The sequence below is a fragment of the Tachypleus tridentatus genome, chromosome 2 (genome assembly GCF_004210375.1).
Source record: "Tachypleus tridentatus isolate NWPU-2018 chromosome 2, ASM421037v1, whole genome shotgun sequence".
Lineage (NCBI taxonomy): Eukaryota > Metazoa > Arthropoda > Merostomata > Xiphosura > Limulidae > Tachypleus > Tachypleus tridentatus.
The window spans coordinates 44437102-44457860 of NC_134826.1; the positions used below are offsets into that span (position 1 = coordinate 44437102).

General features: G+C 31.3%; 1 pseudogene; it reads right to left on the minus strand.

The window, feature by feature from the left end:
- Positions 1 to 19031: 19031 nt before the first annotated feature.
- LOC143235513 (lactosylceramide 4-alpha-galactosyltransferase-like) lies at positions 19032 to 19983 on the minus strand (annotated as a pseudogene).
- Between the last annotated feature and the right edge of the window lie 776 nt (positions 19984 to 20759).

The window sequence follows — 20759 nt, forward strand, 5'->3', positions numbered from 1 at the left end:
TCAATTATATGGTTTCATCTTCGGTGTTCGGTGATGGACAGAAAACAATTCTCGTTTCTATACGAGATGTAAACCAACAAAGAAAACAATGATATCTGACAAACCTAAATATTCATGAGGCCTTTAAAGAAATCTGAAACGATAGCTGTATGGTTCATATCTGGAACAATCAAGTTTCAAGAAATCAGTTTAAACCTGGAGATGAGAGCCCAATGGATCATTTGTACAAGAAGAATTGTCCAATAACTTCTTCTTGTATTGTGAAACAAGGTGTAGGAGAATGAATCTTAAATTACGTGAGAAGTACAGTGTGGGTTTGAAGTCCAATTTTCAGGAGGTGTTTGTTCGATTTTATTTCTTGTTACTCTTTAAAGAAACTTATTAAGACTTTACCTAAAACAATGATAAGAAATTTTAAATCGTAGTTAATGTTGTTACTGATTTCGTTTAGGAAATTAAAATAGATAATACTTATATTATTTTATATTTCACAAGATTTTGCACATCTCATACCAGTCATTTTCCTTTTGGTTATTCACTTTCAATATTCTGAATATTTTAATAATTATGTATGCGAAGTTCTTGTTTCAGTTCTAATATAGTATTTATTTGAAGAAATCCAAATGTACGGTTAGAAGAATATTCCACCTATAAATATTTTGTGATCCACCTTGTAGAGAAGTGAATATAAAATACTAATTGAATAGACAGAGTAAACCTAAATTATTATATTAAGAAATACTTTATGTTTTATTTTCAGGAATAACCAATTAATATAACATGCTGATTTTCTTTCTAAAATAATGATTATTCAGGCAAATTGAATTTTATAATCTCAAAGTATAACGTTCAATTATACGTTTTCACTTCATGAGGTGAAGGGTTTTAGCTTTTGTTTGTTTGATTTTAGCAAAAAATAGAAAATAGGCTATCAGTGCTCTTCCCACAACTGGAATCGACACCCGAATGTGAAAAAAACAATATCAATTTTTTTCTCACAATTTTTATCAGGGTTGGATCGCGTAAACAGGGTTGTCATTCTGAATAAAACTGTCGCATTTAAATTGTCGTACTTTTATTAATTAATTATTGTTTTAAGTTTCGATTCAACATTTCAAGAAGAAGAGGGTGATAAAAAAATATATATTTCCTTAAGAAGTATGTTATAATAACATTGTTCTGTTATTGGGGAGTTATTCTCATCTGATGACTCAAAACAGTGTGAAAATATCAATAACAAGTTATCCAGTCTTGTTTGTGAAGGTCATGAAAACTAACATTTGTAAACTGTACAATGAAACGATTTAATGTAAGCCCATTATAACAGCCGATATCACGGAGACGAGAATACTCTAGTTCTCAAGTAACGCTGACTAATTATATCCATTTAGACCCGAGGATTTCTCCACTTATGTTACCTGCACTACCCCTGAAAGTAAAAACCACCTGTTTTTAGTGTTTATCTAAAGCGTTCACCTTTCTATAACTCCTCAAGAAACCCAACAATCCCCCACCCCTAAAAACATCAATCCAAGCTGATCTGCTTCCTTTTAACTTGATCCACTCCCGATTAGCTGGTAAGCAAATTTGATTGTTGATAATTACCATACAATGCAAATCAACAACAGTCTTTATTTTTAACCAAGACTGATTTTACCATAACTTTTATTTTAAAGCCGAAATAACTTACCGTGTAAATCTCATACGAGCTGTACCATCTTTGTCCTTACTTAAACAATTGCAAATATGCAAGCCACCATCTCAACTGTCATCATGCTCTACTTCGCCCTCTATTGACCAATTCATCCAAATTATCAGAACACTTTTATCTGTAATCAAACCAGCTACATTCAGCAGACGCTACAAATTTTACCACCATTTTAAATCAGGCTAGGTCTCATCCCGAAAGAAAAAACACGCAGACTCAGCCACCAAGGTTCCAGTCCCACACATCTATACTCTCTCGATTGTGATGGCTTCTCTTCTTTATATCCAACATATTTTGATGAGTATGACTACATCAAACACTGCCGTTCTATTTGATATTCTGAAAGTCCCGATCGCAACTTTATCGGCGCCTGGACATGGAAAGTATATTTTCACGGAACAGGTAAAAGCCGTGTTATACCTGTAAAAGAATAAACCTATTCTGCGTATACAGAAGTGGCCACAGACTTTGAATATAGGTTAGAAGTTCAGAATATTCGTTAATGAGAGGAAAATGTTTTAGCTTTATATTTCCATACAACTAAGAAATAAAAATGCTTTGCTGTGTGAATAAGGGCCCAACGTAGATAACATTCGTAGCCAGTTAACAATAGTTGGCCAAATTCTATACATTTCCTCACACGCACACACAAAATAGTTTCATCTTAAAATATTATTTTTAAGCATTTCATAAATGTTGCACTTGAAGTACAACTTGACAAGTTAACTCGAACTATTTCATTTATCCAATTAAAAATCAAAAAACTTCAATTGTAGTTCACACGCACGTATATAGTGAATCAACGTGAAAATGTAAACATAAATAAGAGGATAATGATATTTTTTTGAAAAAAGTGTTAAAACAACAGGTTAATAATGTAGAAATGATTAAATATAAAAGTCGACTAATTTTGACAGATAAATATTTTTCATTTTCAAGGATCACAGTTGGATCGATGGCGAATTTTCAATGTTTCCAATTAAATAAAAGAATTGAACAAATAATATTAATGTTGTTTTCAGATAAAATGTTTATTTCTAGCTTTGATTTTTAGATTCGATATAATTCCAGGAAAAACTTTAAAATATATAAGTTATTCTGTTACATGCATTTGAAATGTACAGACGATAAATTTTCAAAGGTTATAACAAAAAATATTTTAAAATATGCTTAGGAAATAGGACTTCAAAACATCTGTCCTTTGATAGAAGTACATAATGAAAACTAACAATAAAGAATAAAGGTTGTAGCAAAAAATCTGCTGACATTTTAATCCTTTCTTTATAATTGGATGTTAACTCATGGACCATACAGGCGTACTTTGACAATGGTATTTCGTACTGAATACAATTGTGTATTGTTTGTAAAGACCTTCAACAAAATATAACGATAGATTAGTCAAATAAAGAAATTAAATACGACAGATTGCTCTCGTGTAGCTTTACTCGAAATTCAAACAAACATCTGTCCAACCAGATGTTTTAGTGGCCTCGAAGCTTTTAGTTGTTTTCGTTAATAGTCGATATTTTACTGTGAGCCATATTTACCCACCATTATTTTCTAAAGTCGAGCCATCTGTTAGTGAAGAACTGTGTGAACTTCTAACAATGACGTGAACTATCCAACTATCTGTCACATTTCATAAAATGTATACGTTTTGTACAGTATATTTATAGTGTGGAAGAAAACCTGGCAGAAATCACTGACTTTCGGTTCATTTGTAAGAATGATGTTTCATTTCTGTCGTTAAAGATATTCTAAACTAACATAAAGTTATTTAATTGTAAATAAACGCTTAGGAAAAAAAAACTGAAATAATCTTGTGCGTATTCCATTTTCTATTTTTATTTTGTTAAACGAGATTATAAATTGTCTAATTGGTCTGACAAAAAACAATCATTAAACTTTAATATTTTACTATTACTTTTATTAGAGGTATAAAATTTGTAAAGAAATGAAGTCATCCTTTATGGCTGCAAATTCGAACAGTGTCTGTTATACTCTGTACAAACCGAAACCTTTGTTGTTCTTATAGTCTTTACATATAACTATAATATCATATTATTTTTCAAATATGTTCTGAATTTCTCAAAAATCTCCTAGCGTTATTAAAAACAAAACTTTGAAATAGGTGGTAGGAACTGTAAACTTGGAATGACAGCTGAATCTATTTCATATGTAGAACATGGCGTTTGTTTGCGCCCCCCCCCCAGTGGCTCAGCTGTATGTCTGAGGAGTTACAACGCTAGAAACCGGGTTTCGATAACCATGGTGGTCAGAGCACAGATAGACCATTGTGTAGCTTTGTGCTTAATTCAATACAACAAAACAACAACAGCGTTTGTTTGTTTCAACAAACGAAGAGGGCCGATTATGAAAATAATAATATTCGGTTTATTTATGTAGAATAGACTTAACCGCTGTGTTATTTCTTATTAGCTGTTTTAAATTATACCATCATTGCTATTTCCTTTTACGTTTTCAACGATAACATCCGAAGTACGAACATCCGTAGAATTCTATAGCATCATCTTGTTGCCATTGTGTTTGTTCGCATTTGTTTGTTTTGTAAATTAGTGTCATGCTGTACAAGGGATATTTCTTCACAGTCGTTCCTAATTTTATAAAAGTAAACTAGAGTGAAAGGGCTAGTGAACATCACCCACCACTTGAACTACTATAATTAAATTGTTAGAAAAGACACTCACTCTCATAACGGACCCATGTTCAGCGACACTGGGTTACGAACAGTGGACATTCGCATTCCCATGTTAAGTACTAGGCCATTCCCATGTTAATTACTAAGCCATTCCTATGTTACGTACCAGGCCATTTCCATGTTAAGTACTAGATAATTGCCATGTTAAGCACTAGTTCATTCCCATGTTTACAAGAAATCAATGAGTTTAAAACTGAACCGACCTTAGAGGACAGTGAATCTGAGGTTCTATGGCTAAAAGTCTGAAATAACAAGAAAAAAGTGTACCTTATGAATAGGTGAATTATTACGTTGAGAATTGTAGTTTAAAACCTAGATATAGTTTATTAAGTAACACTGTAAATGTGTGAGTTTCAAATGAAATCAACGTGACGTACAATAACATAAGATTGGTTTGGTTTCGTTTGTCTGGACTGTCGCGCAAAGTTGCTCGAGAGCTATCTGCGCTTGCTGTCTCTACTGCAGCAGAGTAAGACTAGAGGGAAAGCAGCTAGTTATCACCACGCCCCGCCAACTCTTGGGCTACTCTTTTACCAACGAATAGTGGAATTGAAAGTCACACTATAATGATATCACGCTGAAAGAACGAGCATGTTTGGTGTAACGGAGATTCGAGCCCACATCACTTGGATTACAAGTCGAGTGTCTTAAGCACCGGGCATGCTGGGCCTTAACATAAGCACAACGTTATATATGTAAGTGTAAAAATCCTCTGATAAACATAATTCATAATGTAATAGATTACTCATTTGTCATATTAATTCAGAATAGGTGAATAATATAAAAAGGCCAATATTATGAAATGTCGAAAATTTTAAATAAGAATCGTTTCTTCTGAATTACTTAAAATATCAAAAATAAACTACTACACACACACATTATGTACTTTTAAGTATCATAGTAGTTACTACACATTAATCTGACTTGCCTCTGAGGGGCACACAAGTAAATTTTAGAAATGTTGTGTATAAGAACTCACTAACATAAAACTCAATATTTTCCATTTACAGAGTCAACACTTGTCACTTTCTTTATCAAGTAGATTGTATCTAATACAGAAAATAGGCTTCAAAATTAATCAAGCAAATGGATAATTTAATTATTGTCGAAACATAACAGGTATAGGAATAAACTCATTTGAACGGCTTTCATTGGCGTTCACTACTTTTTCTTAGCCAGTAACATTATAGAAATCGAACTTCTGTTATCATATTTTTTGCTTGAAATGTATCACTTTTTATTCAATTGCAAGATTAAAGATGATTAATATAATACAGTTTTATATCAAACAGAAAAATGAATAAATATTTGTACATAGCTCTAATTAAGGCACAGAAAGTGTGTGTTTTGTGTGTTTTTCTTATAGCAAAGCCACATTGGGCTATCTGCTCAGTCCACCGAGGGGAATCGAACACCTGATTTTAGCGTTGTAAATCCGGTGACATAACGCTGTACTAGCGGGCTGCCGCACAAAAAGAAATTCCATTTCACGTTGAATGCATGCAATGATTTATTACAGAATACAGCCCAAAAATCTGGGGATATACGGGTTATGCTTTAGTGGCCAGGGTTTCTCGAGAAGCATGTAAAATATAAAACAAATACTTTGCTCCTGGAGTCACGTGTTATGGAGTTAATCTCTTCCCAGTTCCAACCTTTTATCCTATTCAATTTTCTCAGCGTCAACTTTCTGATCCGAATGTTTCCGAGTCCTTAAAAGAAATCAGGAACGATAGATATGTGGTTCATATCTGGAACAATCAAGTTCCAAGTAAGCAATCTTAACCTGGTGATGAAAACCCACTTGTTTATTTGTACAAAAGAGAATTGTCCAATTACTCACTTTTAAGTTGTGAAACAAGGTGTACCAGAGTGCTTCTCAAATAACTTGAGTAATACAATATTGGTTTAAAGTCCAATTTTGAGGAGATGTTTGTTCTGTTTTATTCCTTGTTACTATTCAAAAGAGCTTATTGAGATTTTATCTAAAACAATGATAACTCAGTTAATAAACCAACAAAACTTTAACTTACAAAGTTTAAAGCGTAGTTAATATTTTTACTTGTTTTCATTTAAGTAAATAAATTAAATAATACAAATATTATGTTTACATTTTTAAGTTTTTTTGACATCTGTTCAGCCCACCGAGGGGAATCGAACCGCTGTTTTTAGCGTTGTAAATCCGGAGACATACTACTGTACTAGCGTTGGGTTTCGTTAAAGGCGTTTATTAAAATAATGTTGAATGAAAACGGAATTGTTCATTCAAACAAAAATGACTACATTACAATAACAGACTTCGTATTTTAGTTTTTAACATGAATTTATTTTATCACATGTTTTCTCGATTTTACCAACAGAATCAGTTATACTTTGAAGTAAATAAAAGGTTTGTTTATAAATATGCTTTTAAAATAATTAAACGGATTCAGTATTTTACATCGTTTTTATGATTTAGTAAAACAATTTTGAATTAAGAAGTTTGAAATATTTTTGTTAATCACTTGATAACAATTAAAATACAGCGAAGTTCAAAATTTTCATGTGGTGTTTTTGTTTCGGATTTACGTTAAAAGATACGCGAACGTTTTTTGTACATAAATATCAAATAATAAGTTATAAGGAAAACTCACAGTTAATTGTAAACGCCACCACCTCTTCTGTCTTTTTTTGTCTCACTAAGTGTGAAAGGCATGAAAAATACGTGATGGTTTGAAAAGTACAGGGTACTTTGTTTGTACGGTGATGGAACCTGAGATGTTAGAAAAGATGAACATTTAATAAACTTGTGTTTTGATGTTCAGACTGGGTCACTATTTTTGTTTATATCTTTAACTATCATAGCAAAAAGTGCAAATTTCTTGTTCTACTTTCTACTTCATTTTTATTACATTGTAACTATAAAACAAAATCAACACAGTTCGTTAAGTTCACTAACGTAACACAGTTGCAAAGGAAGTATGCACTTTATAAGATTTATTATTTGAAAAAAAAACACTAAATTTCACTTATACAGCTCGGGTCAAGGGGTAAATATAACACCTTTCACACAAATATTATGACTCTTTTAAACTGATACTGCATAATAGACCACCAATATATATCACAATTAGAACATCATCGAGTATAAAAGTTGGTTATGAATACAACTTTCCTGTATTCATTAAAACACTGCATAAGAAAGAATGAAACAATAAAATTCAAGTCACTTTTATAGATCATAACAAGTAATTTTATAGATTTTTTTTATCTTAAAATGTTTAATTATATAATTTCACAAGTCCTTCAGTGGAACCATTTACGGTCTTACAACATCTGGAATTCTATTCTCCATGGTATATATAACAGACATTTCAATGTGACTTTAAATAATCAACAAAGAAGAAACAGTCTTTCATAAAATCATCATTTTTTACAGTGTTCTAGAAAGTGCCATGGGTACAACTTTACCCTATGACCTTTACACTACTTACCAGTGGTCTTCACTGACCTGGCATCTTTTAGTTTGTTTTGGATTTGATGCAAAGCTACACGAAAGCTTTGTTTGTTTGTTGTGGAATTTACCAACGAATAGTGGGATTGACCGTCACTTATAATGCCCCGCGACCCTCAGATTACAAAGCGCACGCCTTAACGCGCTAGGCCATGCCGTGCCTTTTACACGAAAGCAATATAATACTAGAAAAAATGCTGCTGACCATCACTACACACTGCCAAACCTTGAGCTACTATTTTACCAACGAATACAATTAAAATACAGCGAAGTTCAAAATTTTCATGTGGTGTTTTTGTTTCGAATTTACGTGAAAAGATACGCGAACGTTTTTTATACATAAATATCAAATAATAAGTTATAATTTAAACTCACAGTTAATTGTAAACGCCACCACCTTTTCTGTCTTTTTTTGTCTCACTAAGTGCGAAAGGCATGAAAAATAGGTTATGGTTTGAAAAGTACAGGGCACTTTGTACGGTAATGGAATCTGAGATGTTAGAAAAGATGAACATTTAATAAACTTGTGTTTTGATGTTGAGACTGGGTCACTATTTTGGTTGATATCTTTAACTATCATAGCAAAAAGTGGAAATTTCTTGTTCTACTTTCTACTTCATTTTTATTACATTGTAACTATAAAACAAAATCAACACAGTTCGTTAATTTCACTAACATAACACAGTTGCAAAGGAAGTATGCACTTTATAAGATGTATTATTTGAAAAACACACCAAATTTCTCTAATACAGCTCGGGTCAAGGGGTAAATATAACATCTTTTACACAAATATTATGACTCTTTTAAACTGACACTACATAATAGACCACCAATATATATCACTATTAGATCATCATTGAGTATAAAAGTTGGTTATGAATACAACTTTCCTGTTTTAGTCGTAATGTTGTATTTATGCACTGTTAGAAGAATATTCCATCTATAAATATTTTGTGATCCAAATTTATTGAAAATATTGTGTTAGAGGAATATTCCATCTACTAACTGGTTACTTAATTGGAAGCCTTTATTATAAGAATGTTGAATGAAAACGGAATTGTTAATTTAAAAAAAGACTACATTATAAAACACTTTTTGTATTTTAGTTTTTTAACATGAATTTGTCCGATTTTACTAATAGAATCAGTCGTATACTTGAAATAAATAAAAGGGTTGTTTATAAACATGCTTTTAAGTTAATAAACTGGTTTAGTATTTTACATCGTTGTAACGATTTATAAAAATAATTAACAATTATGTAATCTCAAATATTTTTGTTAATCACTTGAAAACAATTCAAATACAGCGAAGATCATAATTTTCAAGTGGTGTTATTTGATTGTCTTCGAATTTAGTAAAAAGATACGGGAACGTTTATCGATGAATAATTGTTCATAAATATGAAATGATAAGTAAAAAGGAAAGCACATAGTTAATTGAACACGTTACCACCTCTTGTGTCACTTTTGTCTCACTAAGTGTGAAAGTTATGAAAAATCGGTAACAGGAAACACTAGGTTTTAAAAGTACAGGATGCTTTGTTTTTACGGTAATAGAACCTGAGAGATTAGAAAAGATGAAAATTGAATAAACTTGTTTTTTGACGTTGAGACTAGGTCACCATTTTTGTGAATATCTTTAACTATCACAGCAAAACGTTTGAATTTCTTGTTCTACTTTCCACTTCTTGTTTATTACATTATAACTAAATAAACAAAAACAACAGAGTCAATGAATTTCACTAACATAACATAGTTTCAAAGGAAGTATCCACTTTTATAAGAGCTATTATTTGAAGTGACATTAAACTTCTCTAATAGATCGAGATTCAAGGGGTAAAAATAACATCTTTTACACAAACATTATGGCTCTTTTTAACCGATACTACATAAAAGACAATCAATATATATATTGGAACATTATTGTGTATAAAACTTGGTTATAAATACAACCTTTCTGTATCCCTTGAAACACTGCATTAAAAATAAACAAGAAACACTTTTCAAAACAGGAAATAAATTTATAGGTAAGTAATGTCAATTTTTCATAAACAACAGAAACAACACAGTGTGGATGAGATTTGCATCATATCTACGTTATGTTACGTAATTCTATTCGAGTGAAACGTTATGTATGTAGTTCAAGTACGGTACTAGGCTTTTGTAATATTGTTGACGTCATCTTATTCGAAGCTTCTAATGTTTTAAATTGTGGATCCGAGAGGACTAAATATTTCTACATTTTTCTGTTCCACGTTAGAAATACGAATAGATATAGAGAGTTATGTTGGTGTTAGGGAAGTAAAACTGAGATTTTCATAAAGAAAAGAGAAATACTTACAGCTCGAGAGTTAGCTATAATAACCTGATATTTATAGTATTTTGTTCCATCCTTAGATTTACGTCCTTTCTCGAAAAATGTTTGTTTTTAATTGAAGAAATTCATTATCAAACAATTTGTGTACGTTAGACAACCAAGTCTTTCACAATGCACGAACGTAAATGTACATTGTTAATATCGAGTCAAGACATCAACCACCTTGTCACAAGGTCTGGATTCAATTTGGTGGAGACGAAATAAAATTAAAATTATATCTATATGTACAAGTCCTTCAGTGGAAACATTTAGAGACTCACATCTCTAATACCTGAAATTTGATTCTCCATGGTATACATAACTAACATTCCAAAGTGACTTTAAATAAACAACAAAGAAGCAACAATGAAAGAAACAGTCTTTGTTAACATCATCATTTCATACAGTGTCCCAGAAAGTGATCTGCCTACAACTTTACCCTTTTACCTTTACTGACCGGTGTCCTTCACTGATGTGGCATCATTTGGTTTGTTTATTTGTCTTTGAATTTAACGTAAAGTTACACGAAGGCTATCTGCTCTAGCCGTCCTTCATTTAGTAATATAATACTAGAGGGAAGGCAGCTAGTCATCGCCATCCACTGTCAATTCTGGGACTACTCTTTTACCAGCAAATATATGGATTAACCATTATATAATAACACCCCAGGTCTGAAATGTCGAGCACCTTTGGTGTGAAGGATGTTCGAACCCGTGCCTCCAACTTACGAGTCGAGCGCCTTGACAGGCTGAGAATGTCTGGCGAGCATGTTTTGGACGCCTAGTGGGTGTTACAAAGACTAGAAATTCCATTTAGTCTCTAATTTACTTGTACGTACGATTCTTCTGGCATTTCTATCACTCGTCGCAATGGAAACACAAATTTACAGCTCCTTACTAATTGGCTGATTCAGTATTCATTTAAAAATATCGTCTAGTCTCGCTTTTTTATATCATTCAAATCGTTTGTTATATTAATGTTTGTTAATTTGTAAAGGTGTGGAGGTATTTCTTTAAATTGGTTTAAATTTGGTTTTAGTTGTTGCATAAGAAAGGCTTGTTAGTATCTGAGTGATTTCTATTGTTATGTTGGGTTTATTTAATTTGCAGCGTTTAAAAACGTGTGTTTCCTGAAGTTGGTCTCCATTTTTCTACTTGTTTCTCCAATATAGAATTCGTTGCAATTATTACATTATATTTTATAAATAATATTGGTGTAGTGTCTGTCAGTGTAGTTGTCACATAGTGTGAGCTTTAGTTCTGTTTCAGGTTTTGGAATAAATTTGGTATTTACTGGAATGTTGTGATTTGTTATAAGCTTTGTTTTCCAAATGTTGGTTATTTTTTGCTGATGTCGTGAATATATTGTATGACGCAGACTGAATCACAAGAGATTTATACATCTTTAAACCTACCACAATAAGGGTGCAGATATATTGACGATACAATTGCTGGAATCACATCTACAGAACATATGACTTGTTTTTTTAACCACGTTAATCGATACACCCTAACATTAAGTTAAACTGCGACTAGAAAGAAACTAACCGAATAGCTTTTCTTAACCGCAAGATCACAAAAACCGATACACAATTCAAAAGAGAAATCCACAGAAAAATTATTTATACTAAATTATACATTCCCTGGGACTCAGCACAAAACTCAACATAATAAGAAACCAAAACAACACAGCCACAAAACTATGCTCTCGCGTAAAATTAACGATGAAATCAGCAAATAAAACAACACTTCATCAACACCAACAACCGTTGAAAAAATTATAGACACACATCTAGATCAACGATAATAAATCCCAAGATAAAACAAATTACAAAACCTTATACTGCTGCGTTCATGAAGGTGACATAAGAAGATCGAAACGTTTTCTTTGTTTTATTTTGGTAAAGGTGTTAATATCCATACCAGTCCTCTTAAGATATATTTGTACTTTAAGTGTGTTTCTTGTCATCACAAATCCTATAGTCCTGAATATTTAGTCTGCTGCCTCCATGGCGATTCACAACATATCAATAATTTATACTCAAATTAATTTACACAATTATCATACTCAACTATTTTGATTAAAATTTTCTCTTCCGAAACTACCTTTTCTTTTTGAGCTCAAACTTTGTTGATGACAATGTTTTACTATGGCTGTGACAACCCATCTCTAAATACCAATTTTAATACTGCTTTTCCACTTAGTTGTGACGAAAGGTCGCAATTAGATTGTTACTCGAAATTATAGTACCAGTTAAACGTTGTTTTAAGCTAAGTTGTTTCACACCGAATTTTTGTTGTTGTTTTTTATCTTTTTTTAAAAAGTTTGATAAGCTTTGTCTTTGTCATCTTTTCTGTATTGCCAGCTACAAAATCAGTTTTAAGAAGTTACGGCTAACCACAAACTACTGTAAGGTTCTGCCATCTTCATAAATTCGAGTAACAACAACGCTCTTCAGTATTGGAAGACATTTAATTTATATAACACATTGGCTGAATGACCATCAGAAACATCAGAATATTAACAAAACTTCAGTAATTAATGAAAGTAAGAGTTTGATAACAAACTGTTGATGTCCCATTGTTTTTCATTTAAATTTCTCTTAGTGGTTCACTAACAACGTTGAACGCTAATAACGTTAATAGTCAGTGCTCAAAGCAGACTGTGGATACAGCGAATATAGTCCATTGTGTAGCTACGTTCTTAAACACAAGTAGAAATAAAAAGGTTATTAGATAACATTTATCCTCTCACAAAACATGCAACATTAAATAGTTTGCTTTCTAAAAATAACTGCTCGAGGTGGCCATGTGGTTAGGACGGTAGACTCGCAATGTGAGTATCGCGCTATCAAATCTCTAATACAACAAATATTCCCGTCTTTTCAGGCGTGGAGACGTTATAATGTGACGGCTAATCCCACTTTTCGTTGGTAAAAGAGTAGCGCTACTTATGCTTCTACTACTTTTGAAATATTCTAAAATAAAAAAAAAATTGAGCTTATGTTGAACAAATAAAGAAATAATAACTATGAAGAACATTTATCCTCTGAAGATAGCTTTGAAAATAGAGGTGCATCTCATACAAGAAAAATACGATACTGACTTTCAACAATGAAGTACCTTTGTAAAACCTAAAAAAAAATATATTGATTTTTGTGATAAGTATCAAAATGATCAACTTCTAGTTTCTCATGATTAAATTTATGATGTATCATTTTGTGCAGTTACTATAGTTATTAAACAATTGATAAATAAAATAGTTTTCATAGACAGTATATTAGTTAGAGAACCGAAAAATATGTACAAAATATGAATCAACTTCAATTGGATATTTTCAATAATCGACACCCAGTTGCACAGTTGTATGCCTGAGGGCTTATAAGGATACAAAAACGGTTTCGATACCCATGGTGGACAGAGAATAGATATCCCTTTGTGTGGCTTTGTGCTTCATTCAAAAACAACAGCATTTTAAATAGACAGAGAATAATTTATTTTCAGGAAAAAAACAGTTAAATTTAAATGTTCGAAGAGAAATAATTACCATTTCTAGGTACTCTCTCAGAATAAATTAGCAAAAGTTTTAGAATAAAATGAATTTATTTCACATCACACATCTGTTGAAGCCAACATCTTTGTATCGCTCTATTTTACTGTGCATATACAAAAACTCCTGTTTTCATGTTATAACGAGGTGTTTCCTCAGTTTTTGTACTTTCGCATTCGAAGTGTTTGTTTATTATCTAAAACATTCAGTTAGATATCAAGTTTATATGTCACATTTAAACCCAAGTTAGTTATATTTAAGTCATAATTGCTAAGCTTATCTGTTGATGTCTCTAATATTGAAGTACAGACCAAAGAAAGGATAGTCACTTAGCAGCATCCTATCTTAATAGACGCTAACGGATTGATTGTCAATTTTATCTCTTATAAAATTTGTAGAAAGTTTTGATGTATCACACAGTTCCAAACTTTGGTTGTTTCCTTCGGAATTCAGATCTCTACCATGGAGTCACACAAGTCCTGAAGTTCTTTATGACGTCAGCTTTAGATGCAATTTTGATATTGCAAAACACGTATTAAGTTCTGGATACTCAGTAACAGAAGTACACTTAAGAAGTTCTTCAGGGAAGAATATCTCTCCTTTCTTCTTTATTCCTCACAAGTAATTGATTTTGGGTGTTGTTGTTTTTTACCAAACAGAAAATTATATACGTAGAAATAGGATTTCTATACTTGTGGTGGATAAAGCACAAGAGGCTAATTGAGTAGCTTTGTGCTTAATGGCAAATAAATAATAAAAACAAACTTCTACAGGTAACCGAGAAACCCATCCTGATTCCGATGGCGAACAGAAATATAATTTTGCTATTTTTTTTATCTGTCCCTTATGACAATATTAATATTTTAATATATAGTTCTGAAGCTATAAAATGGAAAAAATTGACTTGTTTGAATTCACCTAATAGATACTCTAATTTTATGGGTATTAATATCGAATTATATTTACCTAAATCCAGCATCGTAACTGACAAAATGTAGCATTTGTCTTGGAAATCGGTTTTAGTTCATCTTTAAATTGGAAAAGTTTAATTTAGTGTTAGACACTTGTTTTTTCAAACTGTTGCAACTTAACATTTGTAATTGTAACTCCAATGATCAAAACAAGTGTACGTTATTTCTTTTGTAGTTAAAATTAATTATAGTAGACGCTTAACAATGGATGGAGGCAGCAGACTAAACAATCAATACTCTAGGATGTATCAACCAATTTAATTAATTGTTGAGATAGTCAGCAACCAAACACTTAACCAAGTTAGTTATTTGGTGTGATAGTCAATTAGCAGGTGCTATACCAAGTTAATTTGTTGGTGGTATAGCTAACCAGCAGACGCTAAACAAAGTTAATTAGTTGGGGGGATGGTAAACCAGCAGGAACAAAGCCAATTTAATTAATTTGTAATATAGTTAACCATCAGATGCTAAATCAATTTAATTAATTGTTAAGATATTTAACCAGCAGGTGCTAAAATAATTTAGTTAAATGTTAAAATAGATGGCCACTATGAGCTAAACATTGTTAAATAGTTGGTTTTATAGTTAACAAGCAGACGTTAAACCAATATTTTTCTTGGATCAGTTAACCAGTAGGCACTAAATCAAGTTAGTTATTGAGATAATTAACAATCAGTTGATTCTCCAAGCTCGTAAGTTATAAGATAGACAATCACTGATTAACTACCAAGTTAGCTAGACGAAAACACGAAATCAGCTAGTCAAGCCAGAACCTCGTGCCTATATTCAGCCTGAATCACAAGCACATTTGAACTTTAAGGTGCCATTTGTTTCTTTTTCGATTTTTTTATAGTGAGTACTCGATCAAATTTTCAATCAAACTATTTTCAAAAGGAGTTTTGTTTAATAATAAACACAACAATTTCTACTTCATAACCATTCAGAGGAAAATATTAAAACTAGACTTTACTTGAAGACATTGGTAATTTTCTTGTGTTTGCAGACACTAGATTGAAGCAAACAAAAACATTACTATATTTCGAACAAACTGACGTATGTTTCAAGTTCTTAGTTACACATGGTATTATGTAAAATTAGACGGAATTATTTATTATCTATTTTCAACTATTCATTTCGAAATAAAGAAGACCTGTGCGAGCGGGTTTTCAAATTTTTCCTTTGAATTTTCACTTAAGCTCCTCAAGGACTGTTTGCGCTAGACGACTCTAATATTGAAGTGAAAGAATAGAGAGAAGCCGGCGAGTTGATATCACCCACCACCAAATCGTGGCTACTCTCTACCAAGATAAAGTAGGATTGACTGTATCATTACAACAACTACAAGGCTAAAGAGGAGGTCATGTTCGGTAAAGAAATTCAATGTTACAATCAATACATTATTGGTCAAGCACCTTAACTATCAAAACGTCCCACATCCTAAGAGTTTCTATAGCATATGTTATAAAGTATACTCTAACAAGCTTTTGAAAACAGTAGATGGATCAATATTTTGTTAGAATTATTCTTGTGCTCACCAACAAATACTTCATACAAAAATAGAATAATTTAGATTTATTTAGAAGCACAAAGACTGTAGATTATAACTAGACATTATGAGCGATCATAATGTTTAGGGTAAGTGATTTAATTTAGACGAATTGTTTTTGGGTAGAGGAAGCTTTTAACGTGTTACAATAAGAGTTTGGCTTAACAACAATGATTTTCTTGAAAGGATAAGAAACTATTTTAATGATATAAGAATTCGAGACTAGATGATATTTTTAAATGAATATTGAATCAGCCAATTAGTACGGAGCTGTAAATTTGTGTTTGTGTTTGCAACGAATAATAGAAATGCCAGAACAATCGTATATACAAGAAAATTAGAAATTCAATAGAATTTCTACTATTTTTAACATCCTCTAGGCATCGAAAACATGCTAAACAGGCATTCTCAGCATTCTCGAAGTTATAACGCTCGACTCGAAAGTTGGAGGAACGGATTCGAAGCTCCTTCACACCAAACGTGCTCAACATTTTAGACCTGGGGTAGTTTTAATATGACGATTAATCCAACTATTCGTTGGAAAAAAATTTCCCATGGTTTGTCATTGTGAAGTGATGGTCAGCTATATTGTTTCTAGTATTATATTGCAAAATTAAAGGACAGCGAGAGCAGGTATCTTTCGTGTAGCTTTGCATTAAATTCAAAACAAACTAAAAGATGCCACATCAGTGAAGGCCACTGGTGAGTATAGTAAAGATCAAAGGGTAAAGTTATACGCATGCCACTTTCTAGGACACTGTAAGAAATGATGATTTTATGAAAGACTGTTTTTTTCTTTGTTGTTTATTTAAAGTCACATTGGAATGCTTGTCATGTACACCATAGAGAATCGAATTCCAGATTTTTGGGTTGTAAGCCTGTAAATGGTTCCACTGAAGGACATGTAAAATTGTTCTACAATTAAAGATTATAAGTTAAAAAAAATCTGTAAAGTTATTTGTTATGATCAATAAAATTTTCTTCAAAAGTGACTTGAATTTTGTTGTTTCATTGTTTTTCACAATAAAAATCTGGCCGTTTGGTCTAAGATAAAGTACTAATATATTAAGTGTACCTTACGTGAAAGCGTGTGAATGTAAATTACGAATAAACTTGTCATTATTATCTTTATTGGATCTTAATGTATTTATCAGTTTTCTTTTTAACACATCTCAGCCAGACGTAATAAATAAATCACTGTTCTCACATTGACTTTGCAGTAGTTTACTATTGTACGTTTACTTTGATTGCTCTTCACAATGAATTTTTTAACATACAAATTATAGAGAGATAGTACATACAGATATAAATTTAATTTTCTTTCGTCTTTACCAAAGTAAATCCAGACCTAGTGAAAAGGTGGTTGATGTCTTGATTCGATAATAACAATGTATACCTTTGTTTGTGCACAAATTGTTTGAGAATAAATTTCTTCAAATAAAGACAAACACTTTTCAAGGAAAGAAGTAAATCTAAGGATGGGTAATCTAATTTCATCAATAACAATGCAAACAAGAATGTAGATATAATATTTGTATCATCCTTTCATAATAACACAGATACATATGTGTAGTAGAATGTTAACTGACAAAAATAGTATAAATGTCAGGTTATTATAGTTAACTGTAGAGCTGTAAGTAAATCTTGTTTCTTTATGAAAGATCCACAGAGGCTACTATAGTTACTTTAGAACCAAAAATATAAGAATAATTACTCTTCTCTATTCTGTTAATACAATACAATTTGTGAATATTACCATATTAAATGGTCACTGCTATTGACACTTTATGGCTTAGCTGTTGAAAATTCAGTAAAATATCTTTAAAACTAAAATAACTCTATGTATCTGCTCATATTTGTAACGTGGAACAAATCTAGGAATATTTAACCCTGTCGTATCCACAATTTTACACAAAAGAATCTTGAAGTAAGATGACGTCAACAATATCACAAAAGCCTAGTACCGTATTTAAACAAAGTACATAACATTTTACATAATATGAAAATTTTAAACTTCGCAGTATTTTAATTGTTATCAAGTGATTAACAAAAATATTTCATATTACATAATTGGTAATTATTTTTCTAAATCATAAAAACGATGTAAAACACTCAATCCGTTTCATTAACATAATAGCATATATATAAACAAACCTTTTATTTATTTCAATTATACGACTGATTCTGTTGGTAAAATCGAGAAAACATGCGATAAAATAAATTCATGTTAAAAACTAAAATACGAAATCTGTTATTGTAATGTTGTCATTTTTGTTTAAATGAACAATTCCGTTTTCATTCAACATTATTTTAATTAAGGCCTCCAATTAAATAATCTCTTTGTGGATGGAATGATCCTCTAACATAATATTTTAAGTACATTTGGATTTCTTAAAATAAATTCTATATTACAACTAAAACAAAAACATCGCATACATGATTACTAAAGTATCTTGAATGTTGAAAGTGAATAGCCGAAAGAAGAATTAGTGGTATGAAATATGTCAAAAAAAAACTTATAAAAGAAAACATAATATAAATATTATTTAATTTATTTTCCTAAATGAAAACCAACAAAAACATTAACTACAATTTAAACTTTGTAAGTTATAGTTCTGTGGTTTTACTAGCTGAGTTATCATAGTTTTAAATGAAATCTTAATAAGTTCTTTTAAACAGTAACAAGAAATAAAATCGAACAAACACCTCTTGAAAATTGGACTTTAAACCCATACTGTATTTCATAAGTAATTTTAGATTCATTCTCCTACACCTTGTTTCACAATATAAGAATAAGTTATTGGATAATTCTCCTTATACAAATGATCCATTGGACTCTCATCTCCAGGTTTAAACTGTTTTCTTTGAACTTCATTGTTCCAGATATGAACAATATAGCTATTGTTCCAGATTTCTTTTAAGGAGTCGGAAACATTGGGATCAAAAAACAGTTGACGCTGAGAAAAATGAATAGGATAAAAGGCTGGAACTGGGAAGAAATGAACTCCATAACACCTGAATCCTGGAGCAAAGTATTTGGTTTCTCTTTTACATGCTTCTCGAGAAACCCTGGTCACTAAAGCAGTGCCCATATATCCCCAGATTTTTGGATTGTATTCTGTAATAAATCTTTTCATGCATTCAACGAGGAATGGACGTTCTTTCTGTGTTTTAATAATAGCATTGTTCACAGTTAATAAAGATTGAAAACCAGCGTAAGCAGACAAGTTGAGAATTGGTTTTCTTATTATACAGTCAGAGTCGATGGATATACCAGCATACTTTTTAAGCAGCGCATATTTTAAACCATCTGACAGAAAAGCTGTTTGTGAATGGTTGCGTTAAACAGTTCACTCTGGTACCATGTAGCTAATGGTGTTCCGGAGAATAATAACTCTAAGTTCATCGGCTTAACTTTAACGTTTTCAATTTGTGATACAGTTTGGAAAAACTCGTCCTTCTGTAACTCACTCAAGTTGTTACAAGCGTAAAATAACTGGATTCTGTTATGGTAGAATGATATTTTGCTGAAGACTCAATCGAGCAAGATTCTCTACTCGTAAGGTAGCATTTACCAGAGGTCTCAAGAAAGAACATGTTTTCTGGTTCTGTCACGTTTTTCATTTTGAGGAACCTCTTCTGACCTGAGACAGTTATGTAATTCACTAACGTTATTACAAGCGTAAAATAATTGCTACTTTTTTCAAACATGTTGAACACAATTTATCGACAGATCATTATTTAATATTCACAAACAAAACTCAAAAAACAAACTTTTAAATGTTATTAAAATAAAACCTTCAAGTCGTACAATAATTTAGTCGCTTTGCAATAAAGTAATAAAATATGGAACTAAATCGAACATCAGATCATTGGTACATCATCTCGGTTAGACAAGTAAATTAATTACCTTTCAACTAAAATCATTTTTCACAAAATATAAATTAAAAGGAATGTCTAATACAAAATAAAGTTTTTTTCAAAGAGGGGTTATTCTTTTTTATCATTAGCGCAAACATGTCCAATGACATATGCGTTATTTTTTACAAAAACAATAACATTTCATGAAAGCCACATAATTTTCAAAGTATATTACAATTTCTGTAAAATGTACAAATATTTATTTATTTTTCCGTTTGTTCTAGAACTTTATTATTTTAATAATCTTTGATCTTGCTATTGAACATAAAGTGACATATTTTAAGCAAAAAATATGATAACAGAAATTAGACTTCTATTATTTTCCTGGCTAAGAGAAAGTAGTGAACGCTAATAAAATCCGCTAACATGAGGATATTCATATATTTGCCATATTTCGACAATAATTAAATCATCCATTTGTTGATCATACTATTGATTAATTTTGAAGCCTGTTTTCTATATTAGATATAACATCTATTCGATTATGAAAGAGACAA